Source organism: Mobula hypostoma, chromosome 28 (assembly GCF_963921235.1).
Source record: "Mobula hypostoma chromosome 28, sMobHyp1.1, whole genome shotgun sequence".
Taxonomy (NCBI): domain Eukaryota; kingdom Metazoa; phylum Chordata; class Chondrichthyes; order Myliobatiformes; family Myliobatidae; genus Mobula; species Mobula hypostoma.
The window spans coordinates 7,347,704-7,371,258 of NC_086124.1; positions in this window are offsets into that span (position 1 = coordinate 7,347,704).

Genomic DNA, 23,555 nt, shown 5'->3' on the forward strand with positions numbered 1-23,555 from the left:
AGACTCTATTGTATCCACTTCTACCACTGCCACCAGCAGTACATTTCACACACCCACCATTCTCTGTGTGAAAAACTTAACCTTGATATCCCTCGGTACCTTTTTCCAAGCACCTTAAAACTATGCCCCCTCGGGTTAGCCATTTCAGCCCTGGGAAAAAGCCTCTGGCTATCCACACGATCAATGCCTCTCATCGTAGCAAGAGGATTCGAGTACAGGAGCAAGGAGGTACTACTGCAGTTGTACAAGGCCTTGGTGAGACCACACCTGGAGTATTGTGTGCAGTTTTGGTCCCCTAATCTGAGGAAAGACATTCTTGCCATAGAGGGGGTACAAAGAAGGTTCACCAGATTGATTCCTGGGATGGCAGGACTTTCATATGATGAAAGACTGGATTGACTAGGCTTATACTCATTGGAATTTAGAAGATTGAGGGGGGATCTTATTGAAACGTATAAAATCCTAAAGGGATTGGACAGACTAGATGAAGGAAGATTGTTCCTGATGTTGGGGAAGTCCAGAACGAAGGATCACAGTTTGAGGATAAAGGGGAAGCCTTTTAGGACCGAGATTAGGAAAAGCTTCTTCACACAGAGAGTGGTGAATCTGTGGAATTCTCTGCCATAGGAAACAATTGAGGCCAGTTCATTGGCTATATTTAAGAGGGAGTTAGATATGGCCCTTGTGGCTAAAGGGATCAGGGGGTATGGAGGGAAGGCTGGTACAGGGTTCTGAGTTGGATGATCAGCCATGATCATACTGAATGGCGGTGTAGGCTCGAAGGGCCGAATGACCTACTCCTGCACCTATTTTCTATGTTTCTATGTTTCTATCGTCTTATAATACAATCAATGAAAAACCACACAACGAAAAACAACCAGTGTGCAAAAGAACACAAACTGTGCAAATACAATAAATAAACAAACAATACTGAGAAAATCACAAACAAGAGAGAATCTGCAGATGCTGGAAATCCAAGCAACACACACAAAATGCTAGAAGAACTCAGCAGGCCAGGCAGTATCTATGGATAAAAGTACAGTTGATGTTTTGGGCCGAGACCCTTTGCTAGAATAATACTGAGAACATGAGTTGTAGGGTCCTTAAAAGTGAGTCTTATAGATTATGGAATCAGTTCAGAATTGGTCCAGGACCCTGATGGTGGAAGGATAATAACAGTTCCTGTTGGTATGGGGCTTCTCAATGGCAGCAGCAAAATAAGAACAGGCCTGGAAGGGGTGGTGGAGGGGAGGTCAGAGAAATGTTGTCTCGTTTCTGTGTATATTGTATGGTTATATATGTTATATACACAAATATGTGTTGGCACGTGGCCAAGTGGTTAAGGTGTTTGTCTAGTGATTTGAAGGTCGCTAGTTCGAGCCTTGGCTGGGGCAGCGTGTTGTGTCCTTGAGCAAGGCACTTAAGCACACATCGCTCTGTGACGACACCGGTGCCAAGCTCTATCAGCCCTAATGCCCTTCCCTTGGACAACATCGGTGGCGTGGAGAGGGGAGACTTGCAGCATGGGCAACTGCCGGTCTTCCATACAACCTTGCCCAGGCCTGCGCCCTGGAAACCTTCCAAGGCACAAATCCATGGTCTCACCAGACTAACGGATGCCTATACACATATATAGTTAAATGACAATGATCTTGGCGTGCCTTGACTTGACTTGAACTACGGCGTTCAACCAATGTGCAGAAGATGACAAGCAGTGCAAATGCAAAGGGAATCAATAATAGTAGTAAATAAATAAACAATAAATATTGAAAACATGATCTGAAAAGTGCTTGAAAGTTAGTCCAATGGTTGTAGGAACATTTCAATGATGAGGCAAGTGAAGCTGAATTAAGTTATCCACTTTTGTTCAAGAGCCTGATGGTTGCGGGGGAGGAGAAGATGGCGGCGCGACGCAGCTCGCAGCGGCCACTCCGGTGGTGAGGTCTGTTATTTATCAAGTAGGGTGGCGTGCACAATCCTAATTTGATGGAGACAGACGTGAGAGCTCGGAGGAACATCTGGTGAAACTTCTGAAATGACTGTTTCACTGCTGCTGCTACTGTGCGATCCAGAATCTCCGGAGGGGAAGGCCCCGAGTCCTCAGCTTTGCTTGTTGCTCGGCGGCCGGGGCAGGGTTGAAACGCTCGGCAGAGGATGGTGCTCGGAGAGGCTGTGTCGGAGGGCTGGTCGGAGACTCAAATTTTTCGGACAGACTCAGAGTCCGCTGCGGTCAGGTGCTTCCAATGGTGCTGCATCGGCAAGTTTGCAGCGCTTGGAGGTTCATGGCAGGGAGAGTTTCTCCCTTCTACCGTCTGTGTGAGATGATGAGACTGGGTCCAGGGCAGGTCCTGTGAAATAATAGCACTGAAGAATTTAAAGCTGCTAATCCTCTGCACCTCTGATCCTGTGGTGAGGACAGGCTCATGGGCCTCTGGTTTCTTTCTCCTGAAGTCGATGTGCTCAGTAGCTGGGTGGGATCCTCACATTCTTATTGTTTCCCCCAGATTCTCCCACTCTCTTGCAGACTATGGTAGCCCATTAATCTTCCAATCTGCACTCTTCGGAATTTGGGACGAAAGTGGATCTTCCAAGGGAAACCCATTCAGTCATGGGGCAAATGTGAAATCTCCACATACACACACACACACACACACACACACACACACACACACACACACGTACGCACGCACGCACGCGCACACACACAAAATCAGGATTGAATGTAGGTATCTAATAACATGAGGCAGCAGCTCTGCTATGTGTTACAACAATGTGACAAAGAGAAGTCAGGGACACTGGGAGCTTCTGAGAGGGAACCACAGGTTCCATAGTTAAATTTATTGTCAGAGAATGTATACAGTATACACCTGAAAGTCTTACTCTTCACAGACATCCACGAAACAGAGAGAGAGAGAGAAAAAAACAAAACAAAACAGAAGAATATTTGAACCTCAAAAACAAGAATGGGAAATGCAACAGCTAATGTAGTCATGGGTGGCAGGGTGAAGATACATCTCCACCAAAGGAGGTGTAAGATGCTCCTTCCCTCAACTAGCAGGTCACCCTTAGGCAGGGTGTAGCACCTGCTTAGCCCCCCAATCATGCGATGCCTTAGAAGAAGGTGGTGGATAGTCGTATGAGTCATATGAGTCCTGGTTATGCGACCACTGAGACTAGGCAGACAATCTCTGAAGTATATTGATAATGGCTGGGGTCACCCACCTTGTAAAGACAGTGCCCAGAAGAAGGCAAATGACAAACTATTTCTGTAGAAAAATTTGTCAAACACAATCATGGTCAAAGATTGCCCATGTCATTTGACATGGCACAAAATGATGATGTCATATGACATGGCACATAATAATGATGATGAATGTAGTCCATTGCAGTGGAGGCCTGTAACAGTATAGTGTTATAGTTTTTATCTTTTAGTATTTGACATTTCTATCCAGGGAGAATGATTAAGACTTTACACCTTATCTATGCCTCCCATAATTTGATAAACTTCAAGAAGTTTCAGTTAGTTTTATTGTACTTTAATTAGCCATTGAAAGCATTCCCTAATTATTAGGTGAGTGGTACAATTGGCGTGAATTGATGGAAATGCAAGGAAATGTGATTATAAGGGAAATTAGAGAGGGAATGGGATTGGTCTGTGGGGAAGCATGTTCTCGATAGGCCAAGTGGTTTCCCTCAGTGATCTAAGGAAATATGAAAAGGCAAAGAGACTCTTCACATGTGGCCCCTTCTCTGAATCCTTGTGTTGATCAGAGAGTCTGAAAATCAGTGAATGGGAATGGAGGTGGCCATTTTGTGAGACTGCCTTACAGCCACCATTTTGTGAACTGTTTGAACCGATTCCTGTTCTTGGATAACTTAATCAGAGCAATTGAATGTGGACACAAGGAGCTTCAGCTAATAGCCCGCTAAACCTGAAGCCATTTTCAGTCAAGTAGTTTCTTATTAGCTCAAACAAAAGAAAATCTGCAGATGCTGGAAATCAAAGTAATACACACAAAATGCTGAAAGAACTCAGCAGGCTAGGCAGCATCTGTGGGAAAGAGTAAATAGTCGATGTTTGGGGCCAAGATCCTTCATCAAGACTGGAAAAATGAGATGAAAGGTCATAGAAAGAAAGTGGGAGGAGGAGAGGAAGAAATACAAGGTAGTAGGTGATAGCTGAAACCGGGAGAGGGGGAGGGGTGAAGTAAAAAGCTCAGAGGTTGATTGGTGAAAGAGGTAGAGAGGTGGCGAAGGGGGAAACTGATAGGAGAGGACAGAAGGCCAAGGAAGAAAGGGAAGGGTGAGGAGGAACACCAGAGAGGTGATAGGTAGGTAAGTAGGTAGATAAGGTGACGGAGGGAAAAGGGAATGGGGAATGCTGAAGGAAAAGTGGGGGGGAGGTGGAAATTACTGTAAGTTCAAGATATCAATGTTCATGCCATCAGTTTGAAGGCGACCCAGACAGAATATAAGGTGCTGCTCCTCCAACTTGAGTGAGGCATTATCGCGGCAGAAGAGGAGGCCGCGGACTGACATGTCAGAGTTCCTCCAGCGTTTTCCATGTAAAGCTATTAATTATGTAAATTGGCAGACTTGCAAGAGAAGCAATCTGTAATCTTATTCAACTCTTGTGTCTGGGTCACCTAGTTTAATTGGTTTGAACCACTCAGAGTGGAAAAGAACAAAAGGCATGAAGCTGGGGGCAGAGAACATAGAACAAAGCTGATTGTAGTCCTGGACCAGAGCCAGAAAGAAGGTGACCCAGGTAGATTAGCTGACCTTCAGCCAAAAGGGATGGAAATGCTTCATTTGAATTGAGTAGGAGCACTATAAAAGTCAGGAGCTTCAAAGATTCAAAGTATATTTATTATCAAAGAATATATAAACGATTTAACCAGCAGGACATATCTCCCAAATTCACTTTGCCCTCACTTGCCTCTTTGTTGTTTACGGTGATAGTCTACCACAATCTACCTCAAAAAAGGTGTTATTAATAATGTTTTTAATTGAATTCCTTTGCTTTTGGACCACTAGTAAGTCATCGCACGTCTTCGGTAGTGTCGTCTTAAACCAAGAGTTTCAAATTCAAAGACACAACCGAGCTCCAGAGATCAGCCATCGTGGATGTGCAGTGCTCCGCTATCACATGGAGGTAAGACCAGGATCATGAGGAAGACCTGGTTAGCATGGACCTCCTTTCCAAAGTATCACTTTTTCTATTGTTTGACTGTTCATGAAGGGTCAGAGAATCCTAGTGGGTCGCAGACCCATAGTTATTTTGCAAGCCCACATGCTTTTTAGTTGATACAGTAAAGATTTTTGTTCTGAAAATACAGATTCGCTCCGTGCCTCTCTGATCATTATCACTAAGGGGTAAATCCTTGTAACACTTTTGAATAGAATTGAATTGAATTGACTTTATTTCTTACATTATCCTTCACATACATGAGGAGTAAAAATCTTTACGTTATGTCTCCTTCTAAACATGCAATGCGCAATCATAGTAATTTATAATAATTTATCATAAATAGAACAGTCAGTGTAATATGGAGTACACTCAGATCAACGTGAGTTCATCAATCTGATGACCTGGTGGAAGAAGCTGTCCCGGAGCCTGTTGGTCCTGGCTTTTATGCTGCGGTACAGTTTCCCAGATGGTAGCAGCTGGAATAAATTGTGGTTGGGATGGCTTGGGTCCCCAATGATCCTACGGGCCCTTTTTACACACCTGTCCTTGTAAATGTCCTGAATCATGGGAAGTTTACAACTACAGATGCACTGGGCTGTCGGCATCACTCTCTGCAGAGTCCTGCGATTAAGAGAGGTACAGATCCCATACCAGGCAGTGATGCAGCCAGTCAGGATGCTCTCAATTGTGCCCTGTAGAAAGTTCTTAGGATATGGGGGCCCATACCAAACTTCCTCAACCATCTGAGGTGAAAGAGGTGATTGAAATTGGTCATCGAAGCAGTTTTCAGCTGGAAACGAGCGACAGGTTAATATTTCAGATTCATATGCAGCCTTTCCCTTGAAATGCTAGTCTTCCAGTTGCTGACTACCCACAATGCACTGGAAGCAATTTTTTAAAGACTCTCCCCTGGCTCAGTAACAAAAAAAAGATTAATTGCGTTCATTTTGCACTAGGGTAACACCATCAGCTTTAAGACCACAAGACAAAGGAGAATACCTACACCTTTTGGCCTATCGCATCTGTTCTGCCATTCAATCATGACTGATTTTTTATCCTTCTGAATCGCATTCTCCTGCCCTCTCCCCATAACCTTTGATCCCCTGACTAATCAAGAACCTACCAACCTCCGCTTGAAATATACTCAATGACTTGGCCTCCACAGGTGTCTGTGGTAATGAATTCAACAGGTTCTCAATTCTCAGGCCAAAGAAATTCCTCCTTATCTCTGTTCTGAAGGGATGTCCTTCCACTCTGAGGCTGTGCCCTCTGGTCCTAGACTCCCCCACCATAGGAAGCATCCTCTCCACATCCACTATAAATTCAATAGGTTTCAATGAGATCCCCCTCGTTCTTTTAAGCTCCAGAGAGTACAGGCCCAGAGCTGATAAATAGAGTAGGATATTCTATAAATAGAATACCCCGTCGCTGGTAGTCAGACATGATAAGTTTATCCACACCTGAGACTGGTCATAGGCGGCTCACAGCCTCATGACTCATGACTCACATAGACAGATTTACAGTAGCAGTCACAGCATTACTTGACATTTTCTATCCATGACGTGCTTTCAGTCCTGCATTCCCAATTAAAGTTGTCCTGTGCTTCATTGCTTCTGTGGCAGAGTGCAACTGAATTCAGGGGAGCCGAGACTGTCAGCGCTTTGAAGGGTTTTAATGGTGTAGCTACACTTTTCACTGGTGGAGAGGTCAGCAGCTTAAGAGACCAATTTAAGGCAATTGACAAAACACAAGAGATAAGGAAAAGAGTTTTGCATTGCCTTTCACATCATTTTTGGGATGTACCGAAGCACTTTGCAGTCGAAATAAATTCATCCAGGAGAGAAGTAGCATAGCGGTTTACGCGGTGCTGTTACAGCCCGGGGCGTCAGAGATCAGAGTTTAATTCTGGCACCATTTGCAGTTTCTGAGCTCTTCCTGTGTACACACAGGTTTCCTCTGGGTGTCGTGGTTCCCTTCCAAAGTCCAAAGACGCACTGGTTGGTAGATTGATTGGTCATTGTAAGTTGTCCTGTGATTAGGCTAGTATTAAATTGGTGGGTTACAGGGCGATTTACAAGGATGTTGCCGGGATTGGGGAGCTTGCCTTATGAGAACAGGTTAAGTGAACTCGGCCTTTTCTCCTTGGAGCGATGCAGGGTGAGGGGTGACCTGATAGAGGTGTATAAGATGATGAGAGGCATTGATCGTGTGGATAGTCAGAGGCTTTTTCCCAGGGCTGAAGTGGCTAACAGGAGAGGGCACAGTTTTAAGGCGCTTGGAAGTAGGTACAGAGGAGATGTCGGGAGTAAGTTTTTTACACAGAGAGTGGTGAGTGTTTGGAATGGGCTGCTGGCGACAGTGGTGGAGGGGGATACGATAGGGTCTTTTAAGAGACTTCTGGACAGGTACATGGGGCTTAGAAAAATAGAGGGTTATGGGTAACGCTAGGTAATTTCTAAAGTAAGTACATGTTTGACACAGCTTTGTGGGCCGAAGGGTCTGTATTGTGCTGTGGGTTTTCTATGTTTCCAGAAGGGCCTGTTTCACGCTGGGTAAAATTCTGTGGGTTGTGGCGAGGGCTCAGAGAGGTAACTTAGTGGCTAGCACAATGTTTTACAGTACAGGTGACCAGGAGATAGCTGTCTGTAAGGAGGTTGCATGCTCTCCCCGTGACCACGTGGATTTCCTCCGGGTGCTCCGGTTTCCATCCCCAGTCCAAAGATGTACCGGTTGTTAGGTTAATTGGTTATTGTGCCACAATTAGGCTCGGATTAAATAGGGGAGTTGCTGGGCTGAGTGGCTCGAAGGGCACAAAGGACCTACTCCGCACTGTATCTCAAATAAGCAAAGTAAATAGATTAAATAAATATATGTGGTAAGGGTGTGTCTGCAGTAGCTGTCAATAGAAGGAACTGAATAATCCCGACTGCTGGACAATAGTCTGGAATTGATCAATTCAATTTTGGGACTTTGACTCTTTGAAAAAAAGTCAACAGTGTGGCGATGCTTTCGAGCTGCCCCTGTCACACAAGTGATGCATTTCACTGTATGCTTTAATGTACGTGGAGTCATTCAACACTACAGCACTGAAACAGGCCCTTCGGCCCGTCTAGTCTGGGGCAGAACATTTGAACTGCCGAGTCTCATCGGGAGAGCCCTCCACACCCCTCCATCCATTTACCTATCCAAACTTCTCTTAAATGTTGAAATAGAAATTGCATTCAGCACTTGCGCTGGCAGCTCGTTCCACTCCGTCATCACCTCCGAGAGAAGAAGTTTCCCCGCATGCTCCTCGTAAATTTTTCACCTTCTACCCTTAAGCCATGACCTCTGGTTGTAGTCCCACCCGACCTCAGTGGGGAAAGCCTGCTTGCGTTTACCTTATCTATACCCCTCATAATTTTGCATACCTCTATCAAATCTCCCCTCAATCTTCACTCACAACACGCTGGAGGAACTCAGCAGGTCGAGCAGCATCCGTGGAAACGATCAGTCGACGTTTCGGGCCGGAACCCTTCGTCAGGACCCCAGTCGACTGATCGTTTCCACGGATGCTGCCCGACCTGCTGAGTTCCTCCAGCTTGTTGTGAGTGTTGCTTTGACCCCAGCATCTGCAGATTATTTTGTGTCTCCCCTCAATCTTCTACACTCCAGGGAATAAACTCCTAATCTATGCAATCTTTCCTTATAGCTCAAGTCGTCCAGACCTGGCAATATCCTTGTAAATTTTCTGTGTACTCTTTCAATCTTATTTACATTTTTTTTCTGTAGGTGAGTGACCAAAACTGCACACAATACTCCGAATTTACCCTCACCATCTTATACAACTTCAACATAACATCCCATCTCCTGTACTGAATACATTGATCTATGAAGGACAATGGACCAAAAACTTTCTTTATTGCCCTATCTACCTGTGACGACACTTTCAATGAATTATGGACCTGTATTCCCATTCCCAGACTCCTTTGTTCTACCGCAATCCTCAGTGCCCTGCTGCTCACTGTTGAAGAAATACCCTGTTTGGTCCTCCCAAAGTGCAACACCTCACACTTGACTGCATTAACTTCCATCTGCCATTTCTCAGCCTATTTTTCCAGCTGGTCCTAATCCTGTTGCAAGCTTTGGTAGTCTTCTTCGCTGTCCACTACTCCCCCAGTCTTGGTGTCATCCGCAAATTTGCTGATCCAGTTAACCACATTCTCAAACAAATCGTTGATATAGATGATAAACAACGGGCCCAGCACTGATCCCCATGACACTCCACTAGTCACAGGCCGCCAACCATCTACTACCACTTTCTGGTTTCTCCTGAAAAGCTGACATCTAATCCTATTTAAAAACGCAAACACGAGGAAATCTGCAGATGGGGAGGCTTTTCGGATCTCCCCCTCCCCCTCCCACTTTCAAATCTCTTACTAGCTCTTCCTTCAGTTAGTCCTGACGAAGGGTCTGGGCCTGAAATGTCGACTGTACCTCTTCCTAGAGATGCTGCCTGGCCTGCTGCGTTCACCAGCAACTTTGATGTGTGTTGTCTAATCCTATTTACTACCTTACCTTGAATTATATGTGATAGGTAAATCTGAGTGTGAATCTGGGGGAGTCTGAAGGGGTTGATTCAATTGTTCCAATAGTCCTCATTGTCAGTTTTTCTCAGTAATTCTAATGCTGGCAGTGTAGATACCAGCTTAAATCTTGAGCACACATTTCAGGCTGGTAGGTGGTAAGTTTTGAGTGGGTCTAATTTAACAAGGATTTGTTGTACATGGGGTGACTTGGAAATCTGAGGAGACAAATAGGGTGTGTGGAATTGGAAATTTTTTCTTCCTCCTTGCAATCCTCCCCCCTGTAAAACACACAAAATGGTGCAGCAGCCCAGCAGATCAGCCAGCATCTGTGGGCGGGGGTAATAAATAGCTCTTTAATCCCCCCACTGTATTTTTGAATTCATATTTAAATTTATAGGTTGTCTCCAAAATGTCTGGGCGTCTCATATTAGAAAAGGATGAAGCACATAAACGCTGTTGTAGGAAAGCAGCATCCATCATCAGGGACTCACCCATCCAGGACATGCTCTCTTCTCGCTACTGCCATCAGGAAGAAGGTATAGGAGCCCCAGCACGCGCACCACTAGGTTCAGGAACATTTACTACCCTGCAACCATCTGGCTCTTGAACCAAAGGGGGTAACTTCATTCAACTTCACTTGTCCCATCATTGTAATGTTCCCATAACCAATGAACTCACTTGCAAAGACTCTACCATTCATCCTTTGGTGTTTCCTGTTTTGTGGATGTCTCTGCAAAGAGTAAGAATCTCAGGTTGTGTACTGCATACATTATCTGATATTACTTTATTTTACCTTACTTTATTGTCACCAAACAATTGATACTAGAGCATACAATCATCACAGCGATATTTGATTCTGCGCTTCCCGCTCCCTGGATTACAAATCAATAGTAAATATTAAAAATTTAAAATATAAATCATAAATAGAAAATAGAAAAGGGAAAGTAAGGCAGTGCAAAAAAAAAAAACCGAGAGGCAGGTCCGGATATTTGGAGGGTACGGCCCAGATCCGGGTCGGGATCCGTTCAGCAGTCTTATCACAGTTGGAAAGAAGCTGTTCCCAAATCTGGCTGTATGAGCCTTCAAGCTCCTGAGCCTTCTCCCGGAGGGAAGAGGGACGAAAAGTGTGTTAGCTGGGTGGGTTGTGTCCTTGATTATCCTGGCAGCACTGCTCCGACAGCGTGCGGTGTAAAGTGAGTCCAAGGAAGGAAGATTGGTTTGTGTGATGTGCTGGGCTGTGTTCACGATCTTCTGCAGCTTCTTCCGGTCTTGGACAGGACAACTTCCATACCAGGTTGTGATGCACACTAGAAGAATGGTTTCTACGGTGCATCTATAAAAATTAGTGAGGGTTTTAGGGGACAGGCCAAATTTCTTTAGTTTTCTCAGGAAGTAAAGGCGCTGGTGGGCCTTCTTTGCAATGGACTGTGTTTGGTTGGACCAAGTCAGGTCATTTGTGATATTGACCCTGAGGAACTTAAAGCTTTTGACCTGTTCTACTTGCGCACTACTGATGTAAATTGGGTCGTGCGGTCCGCTACTCCTTCTGAAGTCAACAACCAATTCCTTCGTCTTGCTGACGTTGAGGGATAGGTTATTGTCTTCGCACCATGCCACCAGGTTCTTAATTTCCTCTCTGTACTCAAATTCATTATTACCCGGGATATGGCCTACAATTAAACTGAACCATTTGAAGATGCTTCATCTCGTGTCCATTCGGCCCATCACGGGAGCGCCAGCTGTCTACCTGATCAACTCACTGGTTCTGAGCCATCTCCACCTTTTCTTGATGACCCTACAATTTATTTGTTTACTTTATTTTATTTAGAGATATAGCCCAGTCCATCACGGGTAAAGCCTTCCTAACCATTGAGCACATCGACATGAAATGCTGTCACAGGCCTCCACCATCAGGGTCTTGAACCAGAGGAGATAACTTCACTCAACTTCACCATTGAAATATTCCCACAATCTATGGACTCTCTTTCATGAACTCTTCACCTCATGTTCTCAATATTTATTGCTTATTTATTTATTATTATTGTTTCTTCTTTTTGTATTTGCACAGTCTGTTGTCTTCTGCTCTCTGGTTGATTGCCCAAGCTGGGCAGTCCTTCATCGATTCTGGTGTGGTTATCATTCTCCAGATTTGCTGAGTATGCCCACGGGAAAATGAATCTCGGGGTTGTATATGGTGACATACGTGTACTTTGATAATAAAATTTACTTTGAAGTAGGGAATAAGAATAGGTCCCTAAACATTTTTATCTGCTAGATTCATGTGTTAGAATGAAAATATTCCAGGAAATAAAGTAAACAGAAGATGATTATGTCTGAACTACGTACATAAAATTAATCCCAGTTGTTTACAGGAGAGTAAATATTCTGTCATTCAAGGCTAATCCTAATGGGAATGACAAAATTACTAAATGCAGTCCCCAAAACAAACAGTAGCATCATTACATTCAAGTTCAACTGTATTGTCATCTGACTGTGTACGTATACAACCAAACGAAACAACATTCCTCTGAACCGTAGTGCATCCACAAACCGTATTTCACATGCAGCACATTAAACAAAATATTATACAATAAATAAGTTAATAAAGTAAAATAAAATCCAAACTGCATGTAGGGCACCGCACAGGTAAACAGTAAACAGTGGCCAAGTGGTTAAGGCATTCTTCTAGTGATTTGAAGGTCGCTAGTTCGAGCCTTGGCTGAGGCAGCGTGTTGTGTCCTTGAGCAAGGCACTTAACCACACATTGCTCTGCGACGACACTGGTGCCAAGCTGTATGGGTCCGAATGCCCTTCCCTTGGACAACATCGGTGGCGTGGAGAGGGGAGACTTGCAGCATGGGCAACTGCTGGTCCTCCATACAACCTTACCCAGGCCTGCGCCCTGGAAACTGTCCAAGGCGCAAATCCGTGGTCTCATGAGACTAATGGATGCCTAAAAATTCTAGTGATGAGGCCTTGGTGGTGGCAGGGTATTCATTAACCTCAGAGCCTGGGTGAAGAAGCTGTTACCCAGTCTGGCTGTCTTAGTCCTGATGCATCTGTAGCTCCTTCCTGATGGTAGTAGGTCAAAGAGATTGTTGGATGGGTGATGGGGATTCTCAACAATGTTTTGATCCCCTCGTATACAATACTCCTGGAAAATATCACAAATGGGGGGGGGGGAAGGAGACCCCAGTGATGTGATTTTTCCTATCCTTTGTAGCATCGTGGGTCCGATGCCTTGCAGCTTCCGTATCACACTATGATGCAGCTAGACAGGATGCTCTTCATGGTGCCCCTGTAGAAAGTTGTTCAAATGAGAGATTAGAGATTAGAGATTAATATTAGCAGAATTGGTTTATGCAATCAATTTTAAATGTAATTAAATCATTAAGTGGTGCTTCATTCTCATTGATGGAATGTTGTCATGCCTTTCTGTGACTAACGTCATGAGTATTGAATCATCGAGACACAGAGCAGAGAAGCCAAACTGGAACATGCCAATCAAGATTACCATCCCTACAAGTCTTATCCATCATTAAGAATCTCCAACGCACAGGCATGTTCTCTTCTCATTGCTACCTTCAGGAAGGAGATACAAAAGACTAAAGGTGCACACTCAATGATTCAGGAACAGCTTCTTCCTCTCTGCTATCTGATTCCTGAATGGACATTGGACCCATGAAAACTACCTCACTACATTTTTTTATTTTTAATTAAAAAATACTGATTTAATTCAAGCATTATATATAAAATGCTTGAATACTTACTGTATACAGTAGATTTACAGTAATTCATAATTTTTCTATTGTTATGTATTGCATTGTACTGTTGCCACAAAGACAACAAATTTAACGACGTATGTTGGTGATATTAAACTAGATTCTGATTACACTGCACTTGGTCCCCTAAATTCCATACATTGGTGACTCGCTGGGTGAAGATGGTGCCTCTCATTTTCCTACCAAACCTCTCCCCTCTCTTCTTAAACATGTGCCCTTTAGTTCTCGATTCCTCAACCCCATTCTTGTTATCACCTATAGATGTACGGGAGCCAAATTTCAACCTAATTCGATTTTAAATAGGGCATCAACTAACTTTGGGTGGTGGAGTGGAGGTACGTCTCCACCAAAGGAGGTGTAAGGTGCTCCTTCCCTCCGCTAGCCTGCAGGTCACCCTTGGGTAAGGTGTAGCACCTGCTTAGCCCCCGATCAGGGTCACGTAAAGGTGGTGAATGGTCGCATGTGTAGCTGGTGCATATCACAAGTCTTGGTTATGCAACCTCTGACGTCAGGCAGACAATCTCTGAAGAGTATTGATAATGGCTGTGGTCACCTGTTTTTTAAAGGCACTGCACAGAAGCAGACAATGGCAAACCACTTCTGTAGAAGAATTTGCCAAGAACAATCATGGTCATGGAAAGATCAAGATCGCCCATGTCATACAACATGGCACATAATGATGATGTCATATGACACGGCACATAATGATGATGTCTTATGACACAGCATGTAACAAATAATCAACTAATTACTTTCCAGAAAGAATCTACTTGTTAAGCCATTCTTCTACCAAGCAATTGTTAAAAATAACAAACAAGTGGCGTTGTTTCCTCTTTGAACAGAACATTAAAGAAGAATACAATGGAAACAACACAGAAAAGTGCTGGAGGAACTCAGCAGGTCAGTCAGCATCTATGGTGGGAAATGAACAATCATCATTTCGGGCTTAAGTCCTGATGAAAGGTCTTGGCCTGAAGCATCAACTGTTCATTTCCCTCCATAGATGCTGCCTGACTTGCTGAGTTCTTCCAGCATTTTGTGTGTTTTGCTCAAGATTTCCAGCATCTGTAGAATCTCTTCTGTCTGGAATACAAAGGGATCTTGCCAACATTAGATTCATTGAGAAAATTGCTTTCCAAACACACATCAATGCCGTGCCACTGCATTCAAATAAAATTTCTTAGACTCAAAGTGTTTCCTCATCAGCTAAAATTGAGATTTCCAAAATATCTCTGCAAATTCTCAAAGTCTGCAAAAGAGAGAGTAACAGTTAAGATAGTTATACAGCTCTTGTTACATGCACATGTAGTTCAACTCTTTGAGTGGTTATACAGAAAGTTTGAAGTTAATAACTCATCTCCTTCTACCTTAGGCCACAAACTTATCAATCACCCCTGATGAGTTATTAACTGATAAGTTATTAACTTCAAACTTTCTGCATAATCACTCAAAGAGTTGAACTGTGTGTGCATGTAACGAGAGCTGTATAACTCATCTCATTCTACCCTAGGCCACAAACATATCAATCACCCCTCGTACGTCACCGTATACAACCCTGAGATTCATTTTCTTGCAGGCATACTCAATAAATCTATAAAATAATTTTCATAACAGAATCAATGAATGTCTATCCAACTAGACCGTTCCATCAGAAGACAACAAACTGCGCAAATACAAAAAGAAAGAAACAATAATAATAATAAATAAATAAACAATAACTATTGAGGACATGAAATGAAGAGTTCTCGAAATTGAGTCCGTAGGTTGTGGGAACATTTCAATGATGGGGCAAGTGAAGTTGAGTGAAGTTATCCCCTTTGGTTCGAGAGCCTGATGGTTGAGGGGTAGTAATTGTTCTTGAGCCTGGTGGTGTGAGTCCTGAGGCTTTTGTATCTTCTTCCTGATGGAAGCAGTGAGAAGAGAGCACGTCCTGGGTGGGTGGGTGTTCTTGATGATGGATGCTGCTTTCCTGCAAGTCCATCCCAGGTGAAGTCCTCAAGGGTGGGGAGGACTTTACATGTGATGGACTGGGCTGTGTCCACTATTTCTTGTACGATTTTTTGTAGGTGGGGGTGGACTGACTTGTTAGATTTGGAATGGAAATTGGAATTAAAATAGATGCCCACCAAGTTCACCTGCATCTGTGGAGGTGCTCGAAGAAGTTGTCCCCCAATCTATGTCAAGACAACCTATATCTGCTAATAAAAAACAGTTCATCATTTGTGCATCATTATCAATAGCAGGGAAAACATGATTGATGCCAGTTGCAATAGAACTGATGGATGGAAATTTTGGATCCAATCACCTAAGCATTGTGCCAAAACCTTAGGCACATAAATATAGCTGGGGTGCCTGAGATGTTTGCACAGTACTGTAGTGATTTTATGTACTGCTGCTGCAATAAAACTAATGTCATGACATATGTGAGTGATGATAAACCTGATTCTGATATGGGTCTCTATTGTGGACTGAGAGTGGGGAGGGGTCAGGGAGACGGAAATCATAGTTGGGAAAAGGGGAAGGGAGAAGGGAGGGAGCAGGAAACACCAAAGAGAAATTCTGTAATGATCAATAAACCAATTGTTTGGAATCAAACGACCTTGCCTGGTGTCTCAGGGTTGGGTGTGTCTGCACCCACACAATCTCCCCATCTCAGACACTCCTTCTCTGCCACCGGTCCAACACCCTTCCCATGGCGCTCCACTCGCGCCATCACCAACATTCCTTACTGCTGCCAGATTTACAAGCTCTGCTTCAGGTCTACCTGCTCTGCACTTTCTCTGTAACTGTTCGAGTTTATTCTGTGTTGTTACTGTTGTACCTTGTACGACCTCAATGCCCTGTGCAATGAACTGATCTGTATGAACAGATTTACAAACTCACCCTCTGCCCCACCCTGGCAAATACAGTCCTGTGCAAAAGTCTTAAGCACCCTAGCTATATATGTATATGCGCCTAAGACTTTTGCACAGTACTGTTGGGTCAATCCACAATAGAGACCCATATCAGAATCAGGTTTATCATCACTCGCATATGTCATGACATTTGTTTTTTCTTGTGGCAGCACTAGAGTGCAATACATAAAATCAGTACAGTGCTGTGCAGAAGTTTTAGGCACCTCAGCGATATACTGTATATGCACATACTGGTGGCATGGTGCAAAGACAATAACCTATCCCTCAAGGAATTGGTTGTTGACTTCAGAAGGGGTAGCGGACTGCACGACCCAATTTACCTCAGTGGTGTGCAAGTGGAACAGGTCAAAAGCTTTAAGTTCATTGGGGTCAATATCACAAATGACCTGACTGGGTTCGAACCAAGCAGAGTCCACTGCCAAGAAGGCCCACCAGCACCTTTACTTCCTGAGAAAACTAAAGAAATTTGGCCTGTCCCCTAAAACCCTCACTAATTTTTATAGATGCACCGTAGAAACCATTCTTCTAGGGTGCATCACAACCTGGTATGGAAGTTGTCCTGTCCAAGACTGAAAGAAGCTGCAGAAGATTGTGAACACAGCACAGCACATCACACAAACCAATCTTCCGTCCTTGGACTCACTTTACAGCGCACGCTATCGGAGCAGTGCTGCCAGGATAATCAACGACACGACCCACCCAGCCAACACACTTTTCGTCCCTCTTCCCTCCGGGAGAAGGCTCAGGAGCTTGAAGACTCGTACGGCCAGATTTGGGAAAAACTTCCTTCCGTCTGTGATAAGACTGCTGAACGGATCCTGACCTGGATCTGGGCAGTACCCTCCAAATATCCGGACCTGCTTCTCAGATTTTTTGCACTACCTTATCTTCCATTTTTCTATTTTCTATTTATGATTTATAATTTAAATTTTTAATATTTACTATTGATTTGTGATCCAGGGAGTGGGAAGCGCAGAATCAAATATCGCTGTGATGATTGTACGTTCTAGTATCAATTATTTGGCGACAATAAAGTATAAAGTATAAAAAGTACCCAAGTCTTTTGTACAGTACTGTACATACATGTTTCCAAAGTATTAAGACAAAAATCTCGGGTAGTTCTCCAAATGGAGTTGAAAGGAGCCATGCTTTAGATTAAATGTTCAACCAAGGCTTAGTCTATCTTTTCTGCTTCATATAAAGAATCAGAGGATTTATCCCAATTGTGCAGCTTAAATCAGCAATATGTGGGCACGTGGCCAAGTGGTTAAGGCATTGGACTAGCAACCTGAAGGTCGTGAGTTTGAGCCCCAGCCAAGGCTACGTGTTGTGTCCTTGAGCAAGGCACTTAACCATACATTGCTCTGCGACGACACTGGTGCCAAGCTGTATGGGTCCTAATGCCCTTCCCTTGGACAACATCGGTGTCGTGGAGAGGGGGTACATGCAGCATGGGCAACTGCTGGTCTTCCGTACAATCCTGCCCAGGCCTGCTCCCTGGAGAGTGAAGACTTTCCAAGCGCAGATCCATGGTCTCACAAGACTAACGAATGCCTTTAAATCAACAATGGGTGTACAGCCTCAGAATAAAGGGTTGTCCCTTTAGAACACAGATGAGGAGGAATTTCATCAGACAGAGCATTCTGGGTCTGTGGAATTCATTGCCACAGACTGCTGTGGGTATCTTTAAGGCGGAGGTCAGTAGACTCAGGTTGATAAACAGGTTAAAGGTTAAGGGGAGAAGACAGAAGAATGGGTTCACAAGAAAAAAACAGCCCCGATTGGATGGCGTAGCAGATTCAATAGGCTGAATGGTTCAGTGGTGCTCCTGTATCTTATCGCCTATTTTTAAGCAGATTAATTGGCCTTTACCACACTCCGGAGTGTGTGAGCTTGCTGTGTGCACATTGTTTACTGTGTTCCTCACATTACAACAGTGACAGAAGAAGCACTTAGTCGGCTGTAAGTAACTCCGGGGAGTCATAAACGTCACATCACCGTTACTGTAGAAACATAGATTTTCCGACGCTGCAGTTGTCCGATACAATGTCCAGCTTTGCCTTAGGGACACAACAAGAGAACGTAGAATATGGAGGCTTGTACAGTACCAAAATGTGGGTGTTTATAAATTACAAAAGATGAGGTGGATAATTAATCGAATATATTTTCCCCCTCCTGATTCATTGCTGAGGAGTAGATGAGTTTCGGTGCTTACTGTGTTGCTATGGTGATAGGAGGCAAAGATACTTAATCAATCAATGACAGTTCTCCTGAGGAGAAAGGTTGATACTGAACAGTGACAGGCTCCAGAGGAGCACTAAAGCAATTGCCCAGGCTTTTGTCGGGGTGGCCTTCCTAGTGAAGTGGTGATAATGTCAGCTTCTCTTCACAAAGTGACCTTAACATGGCAAAAGAACACGCCCAAGTATTTCCCATCAGTGCTTTTGCACTTACCGAGGCTGTGTCACAAACGGATATTAGGGGACTAAAGTCTGGTCAAAGAAATTGGGTTTACAGAGTGCTTTTAAGCAGGACAAACAGTGGAGAGGAAAGGAGGTTCTGGGAGGTAATTTTAATTACCAGCCTGAATAATTTCATTCTCCACAACCAAAAGACCATAAGATGTAGGAGCAGAATTAGGCCATTTGGCCTATCAAGTCTGCTCTGCCATTTCATCATGGCTTATCCATCTTTCCTCTCAGCGTCCATATCCCTTCATGCCCTGACCAATTAAGAATCTATCAACCTGTGTCTTAAATATACCCAATGACTTGGCCTCCACAGGTGCCTGTGGCAACGAATTCCACAGATTCACCACTCTTTGGCTAAAGAACTTCCTCCTCATCTCTGTTCTAAAATGACGCCCCTCTATTCTGAGGCTGTGTCCTAGACTCTCCCACCATGGGAAACATCCTCTCCACGTCCACTCTATCAAGGCCTTTCTCCATTTCATAGATTTCAATGAGGTCACCCCTCATTCTTCTGAATTCTAGTGAATACAGGCCCAGAGCCAACAAACACTTTGCGTATGGCAAGCCTTTCAATCCTGGAATGACTTTTCAATCAAACCTATAACTGTGTGGCTAAGTGCAGCTCCAGTACCATATTCAGATTTGCTGATGATACCGCTGTTGTGGGCCATATGAAAGGTGGTGATGATTCATTGAGTGGTGAGTGGTGTAATAACAACAACCCCTCACTTAATGTCGGTAATTCCAAGGAAATGATTGTGGACTTCAGGAAAAGGAAACCAGAGGCCCATGAGCCTGTCCTCACTGGAGAATTAGTGTCGGGGGAGTTTAGCAACTTTAAATTCCTGGGTGATACTATTTCCGAGGATCTGTCCTGGACCCAACACGTCAGTGAAATTACGAAGGAAGTATTGCGTAGGAGTTTGCCGAGATTTGGCATGACATCTAAAACTTTGACAAACCTCTATAGCTGTGTCATGGAGAGTGTATTGACTGGTTGCATTACAGCCTGGTATGGAAACACCAAAGCCTTTGAACAGAAAATCCTACAAAATGTAGTGAATTCGGCTCTATATGTCACAGGTAAGGCCCTGCCGACCACTGAGCACACTTACATGATACGCTGTCGTAGAGAGCAGCATCCACCACCAGAGAACTCCAGCACCCATGTCATGCTCTTTTTTCACTGCTACAATCAGGTAGATGGTGCAGGAGACTCAGGACTCGCACCATCAGGTTCAAGAACAGTTACTACCCCTCAAACATCAGGCTCTTGAACAAAAGGGGTTAACTACACTCACTTGCCCATCCATTGAGATGTTCCTACAACCAATGATCTCACTTTAAGGACTCATTATCTCATGTTCTCATTATATCTTGCTATTTAATTATATTTGCATTTGCACAGTTTGTTGTCTTCTGCACTCTGGTTGATCTTTCATTGATCCTGTTATAGTTACTATTTTATAGATTTGTTGAATATGCCCACAGGAAAGTGAATTGGTGGATTGTATATGGAGACTTGTATGTTAGACCATAAGACAAAGTAGCAGAAGTCGGCCATTTGGCCCATCTTCTCCGCCGTTTTATCATGAGCTGATCCATTCTCCCATTTAGTCCCACTCCCCCACCTTCTCACCATAACCTTTGATGCCCTGGCTACTCAGATACCTATTAATCTCTGCCTTAAATACACCCAATGACTTGGCCTCCACTGCTGCCCGTGGCAACAAATTCCATAGATTCACCACCCTCTGACTAAAAAAATGGCTTTGCATCTCCGTTCTACATGGGTGTCCTTCAATCCTTAAGTCATGCCCTCTTGTACTCGACTCCCTCACCATGGGAAACAACTTTACCACATCACTCTGTCCATGCCTTTCAACATTCGAAATGTTTCTATGAGGTCCCCCCTCATTCTTCTAAACTCCAAGGAGTACAGTCCAAGAGCGGTCAAATGTTCTTCATATGTTAACTCTCTCATTCCCAGAATCATTCTAGTGAATCTTCTCTGAACTCTCTCCAATGTCGGCACCTCCTTTCTTAAATAAAGAGCCCAAAACTGCACACAGTACTCCAAGTGAGGTCTTACCAATGCCTTATAGAGCCCCAACATCACATCCCTGCTCCTATACTCTATTCCTCTAGAAATGAATGCCAACATTGCATTCGCCTTCTTCACTACTGACTCAACCTGGAGGTTAACCTTAAGGGTATCCTGTACGAGGTCTCCCAAGTCCCGTTGCATCTCAGAACTTTGAATTCTCTCCCCATTTAAATAATAGTCTGCCTGTTTATTTCTTCCACCAAAGTGCATAACCATACACTTTCCAACATTGTATTTCATTTGCCACTTCTTTGCCCATTCTCCCAATTTATCCAAGTCTCTCTGCAGACTCTCCGTTTCCTCAGCACTACCAGCCCCTCCATCTATCTTTGTATCATCAGCAAACTTAGCCACAAAGCCATCTATTCCATAATCCAAATCATTGACGTACAACGTAAAAAGAAGCGGCCCCAACACGGACCCCTGTGGAATACCACTGGTAACCAGCAGTCAACCAGAATGGGATCCCCTTATTCCCACTCTCTGTTTACTGCCAATCAACCAACGCTCTATCCACGTATGTAACTTTCCTGCAATTCCATGGGCTCTTATCTTGTTTAGCAGCCTCATGTGCTAAATGTCTTATCCTGTTCTTTGTTAATAAAATTTACTTTGACTTTGACTCTAAGCTAATTCTACAAGTTACAAGGCAGCACACACAAAAAGCTGGAGAATCCCAGCAGGTTGGGCAGCATCTCTGGAAAGGAATAAACAGTCGACATTTCAGACCGAGACCTTCTATAGAGCCCTGAACATTTGAACACTTCACCATTCGCAGATTTTCTCTTGTTTGTGATTCTTCAACTGATGAAGCATCTCAGCATGAAATGCCTACTGTTTTCCCTTTTCCATAGATGCTGCCTGACCTGCTGAGCTCTTCCAGCATTGTGTGTGTGTGTGTGTGTGTGTGTGTGGCTTTGGATTTCCACCATCTGCAGAATTTTCTTCTGTTTGTGATTCTATGGCTTGAAGACTCACACTCACCGACTCTTCACAACTCGTGTTCTCAGAATTAATTTTTATTTGCAGAGTATGTCTTCAATTGCACATCGGTTGTCAGTCTATTTTTGCTTATGGATGTTATTTTTCTGTAGATTCTATTGTATTTCTTTAATTTTCCTGTAAATGCCTGTGAGAAAATGAATCCCAAAGTGGTACATTGTAGGCCGTATCTCGGATAATGATGAGTTTGAGCACTGAGAGGAAATTAAGAACCTGGTGGCATGGTGCGAAGACAATAACCTATCCCTCAACGCCAGCAAGACAAAGGAATTGGTTGTTGAATTCAGAAGGGGTAGCGGACCGCACGACCCAATTTACATCGGTGGTGTGCAAGTGGAACAGGTCAAAAGCTTCAAGTTCCTCGGGGTCAATATCACAAATGACCTGACTGGGTTCGAACCAAGCAGACTCCACTGCCAAGAAGGCCCACCAGCACCTTTACTTACTGAGAAAACTAAAGAAATTTGGCCTGTCCCATAAAACACTCACTAATTTTTATAGATGCACCGTAGAAACCATTCTTCTAAGGTGCATCACAGCCTGGTATGGAAGTTGTCCTGTCCAAGACCGGAAGAAGCTGCAGAAGATCGTGAACACGGCGCAGCACATCACACAAACCAATCTTCCGTCCTTGGACTCACTTTACACCGCACATTGTCGGAGAAGTGCTGCCAGGGTAATCAAGGACACGACCCACCCAGCCAACACACTTTTCGTCCCTCTTCCCTCCGGGAGAAGACTCAGGAGCTTGAAGACTCGTACGGCCAGATTTGGGAACAGCTTCTTTTGAACTATGATAAGACTGTTCCACGGATCCTGACCTGGATCTGGGCCGTACCCTCCAAATATCTGGACCTGCATCTCAGTTTTTTTTTGCACAACCTTACTTTCTATTTTTCTATTTTCTATTTATAATCTATAATTTAAATTTTTAATATTTACTATTGTTTTGTAATCCAGGGAGCGGGAAGTGCAGATCAAATATCGCTTTGGTGATTGTACGTTCTAGTATCAATTGTTTGGCGACAATAAAGTATAAAGTATATGGTAACATAAATGTCCTTTGATAATAAATTTACTTTGACTTTTGCTTAATGTTGAGCTAGCTGAAGGTATGGTTCCCAGGGATAAACAGGAAGGCAGAATAAGGAGAGTGCAGGGATCCGAAGTGCGTCGAACAGAAGGCAATAGATGAACATCTAGTTGAATTCAACATCTTGAATTCTTCCCCCTAGCAGTGAACTGATCAAACCCCTGCCATCTCCCGCTATCTATTACCTCAGTCACTGCACGGAGCTGCACTATAAACACATTAAGCCACATTTTATAATGCTGTTTACATTGTAAACTCGTGCTGGCAATTATGTATTTGTACTCATTTCATTCCATATCCACACTTTAATCTCTGACTTTGTATTTTACATGATTCTTTATTCTGTATAATTGATAAATGATGCTGTATTTTGTTGCCGGTCACTCCCTGACCAACGCACTACAGCAAATCCCTATAAATCATTGT